This window comes from Scylla paramamosain, chromosome 26 (assembly GCF_035594125.1).
Source record: "Scylla paramamosain isolate STU-SP2022 chromosome 26, ASM3559412v1, whole genome shotgun sequence".
NCBI lineage: Eukaryota > Metazoa > Arthropoda > Malacostraca > Decapoda > Portunidae > Scylla > Scylla paramamosain.
Genome location: NC_087176.1, coordinates 8955001 through 8964446, shown reverse-complemented (window position 1 = coordinate 8964446; position 9446 = coordinate 8955001). Strand labels below are relative to the sequence as shown.

The window sequence follows — 9446 nt, the reverse complement described above, 5'->3', positions numbered from 1 at the left end:
GCAAGATTTATGCAAAGTAGGTTGAGAAGGACGAAATGCAGGAGGGAGGGAGGGAGGGAGAGAGAGAGAGAGAGAGAGAGAGAGAGAGAGAGAGAGAGAGAGAGAGAGAGAGAGAGAGAGAGAGAGAGAGAGAGAGAGAGAGAAGCAAACAAATAAACAAACAAAAAGAAAGAAAGAAAGAATAAATGAATGAGGGAATGAATGAACGAAAGAAAAAAGAAAGACACACACACACACACACACACACACACACACACACACACACACACACACACACACACACACACACATCATAACTCTCTCAACGAGATAAACTACAACGAGTCAGAATTTTACACTCACCAAAGCAACTCGGGTAACGTAATTAATTGAGAGAGAGAGAGAGAGAGAGAGAGAGAGAGAGAGAGAGAGAGAGAGAGAGAGAGAGAGAGAGAGAGAGAGAGAGAGAGAGAGAGGAAGAAAGGAGGAAAACCATGAAAAGAATGAAAGATGATGCGGAGGAAGAAGGAAGGAAGGGATAAGTAGAGAGAAAAATTGGGAGGAGGAGGAGGAGGAGGAGGAGGAGGAGGAGGAAAAAGGAAGGAAACATAAAGTAAAGAAACACAGAATAATAGATGATATGTGTGTCAGAGAGAGAGAGAGAGAGAGAGAGAGAGAGAGAGAGAGAGAGAGAGAGAGAGAGAGAGAGAGAGAGAGAGAGAGAGAGAGAGAATTACTACGTTGGAGGAGAATTATAAGCTGCAATTCACTCAACACAGACGTCAGGGATGTGAAGGAGAGAGGAGGAGGAGGAGGAAGGAGAGAATGAAGTAAAAGAATTAGAACGTGAGAAATTGTAAACAGCATTATTATTATTATTACTATTATTATTATTATTATTATTATTATTATTATTATTATTATTATTATTATTATTACCATTGATGTAACTGAAATTATCATCATCATCATCATCATCATCATCATCAACATTGCAGAGCCGGAAGTCGTAGCAGCATGTAGTGACTGGTCAGCCTGCTAGCCACTCCACGCTAATCCTCGTGGATTCCCAACATGGTAAGCTCGGGCACCACCTCCCGCCCGCTGGTACACCACCTCGCCCCGCCGACGCCCGCTGGTGCGCCACCTCGCCGCCCGTCCCCGCAACGCGCCCGACTCGCCCTCGCCCGATGCCGCCCGCTCAGGCACCACCTCCCGCCGTGCCCGACGCCGCCCGCTCGGGCACCACCTCCCGTCCCGCCCGACGCCGCCCGCTGGTGCTCGCCCCTGCCCTCGCCGCCTGCTCCGGACCGCCCTCGCCGCCTGTTTCAGACGCCCGCGCCGCCTGTTCCGGACTGCCCTCACCGCCTGTTCCGGACTGCCCTCGCCGTCTGCTCCGGACCGCCCGCGCCGCCTGCTTCGGACTGCCCGCGCCGCCTGCTCCGGACCGCCCTCGCCGCCTCGCTCGGCCCTGTGGGTCGCCTCTCCCTTTGTTTCTCGTTTCGTGGGGGAGGGGGATAATGTAGTGACTGGCCAGCCAGCTAGCCGCTCCACGCTAATCTTCGTCGTGGATTCCCTACATGCTAAGCTTCCCAGGTGTAGGACCGGCCAGACTCTAAGTCAGGTCAGGTCAAGCACCTGGGAGCACGAGGCAGCAGTAAGTCTGGCCTCGACTCTCGTCTCGCACACCCGTGGCCGCTCGCCCAGGTATTGCTGTACAACCAACAATAAATCCAAGACTAGTCTGTGTTTGCCTCCGTGTCCTTGGCGTAGAGAACACTACAAGTAGTAGTAGTAGTAGTAGTAGTAGTAGCAATAGTAACAGTAGTAGTAGTAGTAGTAGTAGTAGTAGTAGTAGTAGTAGCAGTAGTAGTAGTAGTAGTAGTAGTAGTAGTAGTAGTAGTAGTAGTAGTAGTAGTAGTAGCAGCAGCAGAAACAATAATAATAGGATCACCAGCTTTATCATAAACAACAAAAGTAACACTTCAATCAAATTCCCCATTAACAAACACACAAACACACACACACACACACACACAAAGAGACGAGAGAACCTCCTTATTAAAAAGAACAAAAAAAAACTAACAATTTACCTGAGAGTGACAAGCATTCATTTCCCTTCCGCCTTGGCCAGGTAAGGTGTCCCGCTCACCTGTCCTCGTTTACCTGTAAGAGGAGAGAAAATAAATGTCAACAGCGACCTTGGGAAACATTCGAAATTAATTATCGGAGGGAGAGAGCGACGCGGGGAGGAAGAGTATGAGAGAGGGGAGGGAGGGGGAGAGAGGGGGGTGAAAATTGTGAGTGAGAGGAAGGAAAGGGAAGGAATGGAAAGAAATATTTAGTGTTGAGGAATATTTTCATGTTTATATCGTTGGCATTTCTGTTAGTGATAAAGGTGATAATTGGCTGAGAGAGAGAGAGAGAGAGAGAGAGAGAGAGAGAGAGAGAGAGAGAGAGAGAGAGAGAGAGAGAGAGATGGATTATTACACTGCCCAGGTAAAAATATTTCATTAGTGAGCAATTTATTACAAAGCAGGTACGTCTTGCCGTGTCATAAGAACACACACACACACACACACACACACACACACACACACACACACACACAGTACATATGCAGGTATAGAATTGGAGGGACTATTTAATTTCCCCATTTTTTTCCTTCTGCACCCTCCACCCTTTCTTTCTTTCTTTCCTTTCTTTTCCTTCTTTTTTTTTTTTTGTCTACGGGAAAAGAATCAAAGCATGAATTTTTCCCTCTTGATGAATGGTTCTTTGAAATTAAGGGAAGCCTGGATATTAATCTTTGTGTGTGTGTGTGTGTGTGTGTGTGTGTGTGTGTGTGTGTGTGTGTGTGTGTGTGTGTGTGTGTGTGTGTATGTGTTCTACTTTAAGGCAAGTATCTCTCTCTCTCTCTCTCTCTCTCTCTCTCTCTCTCTCTCTCTCTCTCTCTCTCTCTCTCTCTCTCTCTCTCTCTCTCTCTCTCTCAGGCCGGTGGAATGAATAAATATAAAGCCTATATTCCAATACTGCATTACTTGAAACCAACATTTTACGCGCCTAAAATAGATAAATGAATATAAATGAATAAATGAATAGAAAACAGATAGAAATATTGAAAAGAATAAAAACTCTTGACACCAAACGAATTTATTAAAGCATCTTTCACTGACACTCGGCTCGCGGGAGAGAGAGAGAGAGAGAGAGAGAGAGAGAGAGAGAGAGAGAGAGAGAGAGAGAGAGAGAGAGAGAGAGAGAGAGAGAGAGAGGGAGAGGTAAACAATGCATTTTCCTTGCCTCATATCTCTTGATTCTCTTTCCTTCTGTTTGCTCATTTGTTTGCTGTAGGATAATTGTGTATATATATATATATATATATATATATATATATATATATATATATATATATATATATATATATATATATATATATATATATATATATATATATATATATATATTTTCTTTTTTTTTTTTTAACTAGTGAATGGATTGAGCTTTTCTTTCTCTCTTTGATTTATTTATTTATTCTTTTTTAAGTCATAAATGGAAGGTTTTTTTTTGTTTTTCTTTTCTTCAGTATTGTATGGCTCAGTGTTTTTTTTTCTTTTTTTCTTTTTGCTTATGAAGGAATAAAGGTGTTTTTTTCATTTCATTTTATTTTCTATTTCCGTAATGTAAAATTCAAATCGTAATATATTTTTTTTTTTTTTGCCTATGAAGGAATAAAGTTTTTTTATATTTCTTTTTTTCTTTTCTTTTCCATAATGTAAAATTCAAATCGTAATATTTTTGCTTTTCTTTTCTTTATGTCTCTCCTGTAACATCGAATTAAGATCGTTATTAGCTTTTTTCTTTTATTTTATCCCTTATATCACGTAAAATCGTCATTAACTTCCTCTTTTTTCTTTAAACGGCGGAGGATCAAAGGTATTTTTATCCAATTTCAACCAGTTTGCCTCTTATTTCCTTATTACTGCATTCAAGCAATAAAAACTCTCTCGTATTCTTTTCTAAAATGACGAAGACTTCAATACGCATCTCTAATTTCTCTCTCTCTCTCTCTCTCTCTCTCTCTCTCTCTCTCTCTCTCTCTCTCTCTCTCTCTCTCTCTCTCTCTCTCTCTCAGCTCAGTAATATATAGATACATAGATACACAGGCCACTAACACAAATACACAGACCTCTACATAGATACACAGACCATTACATAGATAGGACAGGTTAAGAGGGGACCAGATGAAAGTCTTTAAGTGGTATAAGGGTTACAACAAGGGGGACGTAAGCAAAATTCTTAGGATCAGTAACCAGGATAGAACAAGAAATAAAGTGTTCAAGCTTGAAAAAATTTAGGTTTAAAAAAGAGATAGGATGGAATTGGTTCTCAAATATAGTAGATGAATGGAAACAGACTCAGTAATGAAGTTGTTAGTGCTGAGTCATTAAGGAGCTTTAAGAGAAGATTGCACAGATTTATGGATAGGGATGATAGGTGGGAGAAAGGTAGGTATATTTCATACAGGGACTGCCACGTGTAGGCCTGATGGCTTCTTGCAGCTTCCCTTACTTCTTATGCTCTATGTTCTTATGATATGACTTTGCTGCGGCTCCTCGCGTACAGTCTTCGAAAATATTATACTACACCCGTCAGTTGGTAGAATAGGAGTGACTGAGATGCACACAAGGGGTGATGTATCGTAAAGGTTTTTCTTCTTCATACAGTAAAATCCCTCTCATCCGGCATTCGAGTATCCGGCAGCTTCAAGTATCCGGCACATTTTTCCCCTAGCCTTAAAATCAATAAAAAATTAATGTGTACTCATAAAATCGATTAAAATTCCCGCGAGAGGCATACTTTGTCCCCTCGGCACCAGAACGCACTGCTTCGCGCCACCCGCGGTCCACTGCACTGTGTTTACTCAGTGACTCAGTCCCGCGTGTGCACTGTTTATCGCCTGACGCCTTCATCATGCCTAAAGTTGTAGAAAAGAGGAAGCATGTTGTGCTTACACTTAAGCAGCTGATCAGATCAGCTGCTGATTAAGATCAGCTGATCTTTGTTATGGTAAGATGCGTGAGTGTAGGGTGGTGATTGTGGACATAATTTCACTTCTATTCAAGTATCCGGCAACTTCTGGTATCCGGCATGTCGACGGTCCCGTTGATGCCGGATAAGAGGGATTTTACTGTATTATCTTCTAAAGTTTTGTATTGGTTAGCGCGTTAAGGTGTTCTATTTTTTTATTTATTTTTATTTATTTATTTACTTATCTATTTATCTATTTATTTTCATTTATTTCTTTTTTCTTTTCTTTTTTTTTTTTTTCCTTTTACGAGAGTTCATCGTAATGGTTTAGCTTTGTTTATTGAGGTGTGGTTGCCAGCTTCCTTTTAAATATCACTCGTCTTTTCGGTGTTCATGTTTCCTCCTCCTCTTCAAACAGCAGTGCAACATTCATATCATAACCTTTCCCATTTTAATTCCTTTCCTTTAAAATTCCCATCGAAATTTCCTTCAAAAATGTCATGATTCCCGAATATTCCAAAAGATTCCAAAAACTTTCCATCCAGACTTCATATCTTTGTCACCTTCATTGCTTTTCCTAACACAACATTCATGCCACTAACTTATTTCTCTCCCTCTCACCTCGTCTCGTTTTTTTTTTTTTTTTTTCAGCCAATACTCGTATAACATTCTTCCTCTAATATTTTGACAATCGTTTCTGACTCTGGCACCTCAGTAAGCCTTTTTTTTCTTTTAATTTTGTTGCCCTTGGCCGGTGCCCCTCCTGTATATATTTAAAACATCAATTATTTTCTTTCCCTCCCCTGAAGTTTCTCTTTTATCAATACAACATTCATACACGAACTTGTTTTCCTTTTTTTTTTTATTTTACTATTATAACACTGATATGAGTTACCTTTTCTTCCTCTTCCCTTAAATCTCTTTTCTTTTACTAATATACTGTTCCTATCCATTGCTTTCCTTCCTCTTTCACCCTAAGTGCCCCTTTTTTATGCTAATATAAAATTCATATCAATAACTCTCTCTTTTGTCAATTATTGTTTGTCTTTTACCTTTAATTTTACTAACACAACATTCACATCACTAACATTCTTTTTTCTCTCTCACCCTTTAAATCCACTAATACAACATTCACACAACTTTATTTTCTCTCTCACTCTTTCTCACCTTAACCCTTTTTTTTTTTACTACCATAACATTCACACCTATTACCACTACCCTCTATCCCTGTAATATAACATTCAAACCAATTACTTTTTCCAGCCTCACCTTAAATCCCATACGTAATGTAATATTCAGACCGTTCTATTTGATTTGGTCCATTCCACACCTGCATTTCCCAGATTGGCAGGGCACAGGTATTCTTGATTCACGCCTCTACCTGCTTTTACATACTATCCCCGGGGTCATGTAAATTTTACGACGCCTGAGGGAATAACTACAGGGGAGAGAGAGGGAGAGAGCGTGAGAGAGGGCAAGGGAGGGGAGGAAAATGAAGTAGAGAGGGAAACTGGAGCAAACGTATAGATTGGGAGGAAAATATGGATAGAGGGGAATGACTATAATGATAACGATAATAGTAATGGTGATGATAATAATGATAGTAATAATAATAATAATAATAATAATAATAATAATAATAATAATAATAATAATAATAATAATAATAATAATAAAGAAGAAGAAGAAGAAGAAGAAGAAGAAGAAGAAGAAGAAGGAGGAGAGAGAGAGAGAGAGAGAGAGAGAGAGAGAGAGAGAGAGAGAGAGAGAGAGAGAGAGAGAGAGAGAGAGACCGAATATATATGTGAAAGGAAAGAGAATTATGAGTGTGAGAGAAATTGAGCCTAAAGAGAGAGAGAGAGAGAGAGAGAGAGAGAGAGAGAGAGAGAGAGAGAGAGAGAGAGAGAGAGAGAGAGAGAGAATTTTCACATGTCACATTCTATATTACTCCTCTCTCTCTCTCTCTCTCTCATTTCCTTCATTTACTCCTTCTGTTAATCTTCTCTCCTTTACATTACAATACTAATCTTGTAAGCTACACCTTTCATCCCCCCACCCTCCCTGATCCCTGTCTCTCTGTTCTCCTTCCCCTGTTCCATATACTAATATCTCTTGTTCCTCCTTTGTGTTCCCTTGTGTCCCTCCCCGCCGCGACCTCCACCACGACCCCTCTACAGAAGTCGTTTCCCACTTGGCTTATGACGCAGGGTTTCCGTATGGCCGCCCCCTGCACTTCTTCCTTCTTCCAGCGACTCGCCATAAATTTTCATCTTTATTTCTAAGCGTATTTAAATTCTTTATATCTGGCGGAGACTCAGCCGTCAGGTCTATCTGCTCGTGGCGCCTTTTCTCTGTTTCTCTCTCTCTCTCTCTCTCTCTCTCTCTCTCTCTCTCTCTCTCTCTCTCTCTCTCTCTGATTCTCTTTCTCTTTCGTCTTCATCTCACTCTTCTCCTCTTTTTCGTCTTTTTTTTGTTTTTCTCTGCTTCTTCTGTCTCTTTTCTGTCTTATTTTCCTTCTCGTATTTTTCCTTTCCTTCTTTCATTTTTCTGTCTTTTCTATCTCTGTCTTTCTCTCTCCCTTCCTTCCTTTTTTTCTGCCCTTTCTGTTCCCCCCTCTCTCTTCTACTTTTTATCCTTCCTTCCTTCCTTCCTGCCTTCCTCTCTCTCTCTCTCTAACTGTCTTTTCTCTCCCCGTCTCTGTCTTCCTTTCCCAGTAACCGGTACATAGTTTTATAAGTGCCGAGTTTACCTGTGAAGTGAACTGATTGCCTCACGTTACATATTAAGTCATCTTTTTTACCACTGAAGAATGAAAAGGTAAAATTTATGATCATTTTTACGATAATATATGCCACAATAACAACTTTGATAATGGCACTAAGAGTCGTACTTCTACTACTACTACTACTACTACTACTACTACTACTATTATTACTACTACTACTACTTAGCATACTTTTCAGTCTATTGGAACATGTGCTATAGGGCTTCTAACACTATTACAGACTGTTACATAAAAGCAAGAGCGAGAGAGAGAGAGAGAGAGAGAGAGAGAGAGAGAGAGAGAGAGAGAGAGAGAGAGAGAGAGAGAGAGAGAGAGAGAGAGAGAGAGAGTTACGTGAAGCAGCTTGAAATGAAACGGAGGGGAAGGAAGATATGGAGGAAATGAAAAAGTATAGTGACTGCCGGAGGAGGAAGAAGAGGAAGAGGATGAAAGAAGAAGAGGAGGAGGAAAAGGAGAGAGAGATTTGGTCACAGTGAAATGGCGACTCTGCGGAAACCTAATAAAAATAAAACTCAGCAGAAGTTTAGCGTCATTACTAAGCCCCGGACAGGTGAGGTCGGCAGGGAAAGTCATTACCTGTGTTCCTTTATGGGGGAAGGGGAGGGAAGTGGAGGAGAGGGGGGTTAAGTGGGCTTTGGAGGGGTTGAGGGGACGGGTGGGTGGAGTTAGTAGGTTAGGGAGGGGTTAGTTCAGCACGGAGCGAGTCAAGGTGAAGGGGGAACACAGGTAAGCAAGAGTAATGAGAGGAGCAATACAGGTGTTGGTGTGTTACCTGGACTTGGTTTCTCCCAGCAAGCACTGATGTTCGTGTGTGTGATAGCGCTCGTTTCTGGTAAAGTTCGTAAGTTGAAAGGCATGTTTTTTTTATTGTTTTGTGCCCTGGTTTTGGTAAATATGTAGGAAAAAATCTTAGTACTATTCCTGTTTCTCTCTCTCTCTCTCTCTCTCTCTCTCTCTCTCTCTCTCTCTCTCTCTCTCTCTCTCTCTCTCTCTCTCTCTCTCTCTCTCTCTCTCTCTCTCTCTCTCTCTCTAAGTTCTTGACTCTAAAGTTCTTGCTGTTTTTTCATTATTATTTTTGTCTTGGTTTCTACAAATATGTATGATTTTTTTTTCTAATCTCTGCAAACGCTGTTCCGAAGTCTAGATCCAAATTTCTCATTTTTACTAAACCTCGCAAGTCCAATATCTTTCTTTTCCTTTTATTGTTTTGTGTCTTGGTTCAGGTAAATATGAAAAAAAAAAAAGCTGACAAACACATGTGTAGGCCTGATGGCTTCTTGCAGCGATATAGATATTAAAAAAAAGGACAAAAAGGACACTAAAACAAATAACACTAACGATTATTGAAAGAAACATGAGGAAGAGAACAACTCACATCGAGACGAACAAGGAACTGCCACGTGTATCCCTGATGACTTCTTGCAGTGATATAGATACAAAAAAAAAATAAAAATAAATAAATAAATAAGTAAAAATGACACTACAACGAAACACTAAAGCTTATCCAAAGAAACAGGAAGAGAAGAACATCTGACAACACTGAGACAAACAAACAGCAACTGCCACGTGTATCCCTGGTGAATTCTTGCAGCTTCCTTTATTACATCACGAATAAGCCAAGCAAGTATGAAGAAACAGCAGCTCAGAGGGAGAC

At 40.6% G+C, this 9446-nt stretch overlaps 1 long non-coding RNA gene across 1 annotated transcript in view; it reads right to left on the bottom strand.

The window, feature by feature from the left end:
- Positions 1 to 2082: 2082 nt before the first annotated feature.
- The window catches only part of LOC135113907 (uncharacterized), a 38988-nt gene continuing 31624 nt past the window's right edge, over positions 2083 to 9446 (bottom strand). The window contains exon 3 of the long non-coding RNA XR_010275108.1: positions 2083 to 2145. This is a non-coding gene — a long non-coding RNA (uncharacterized LOC135113907). The remainder of the gene's footprint in view (positions 2146 to 9446) is intronic.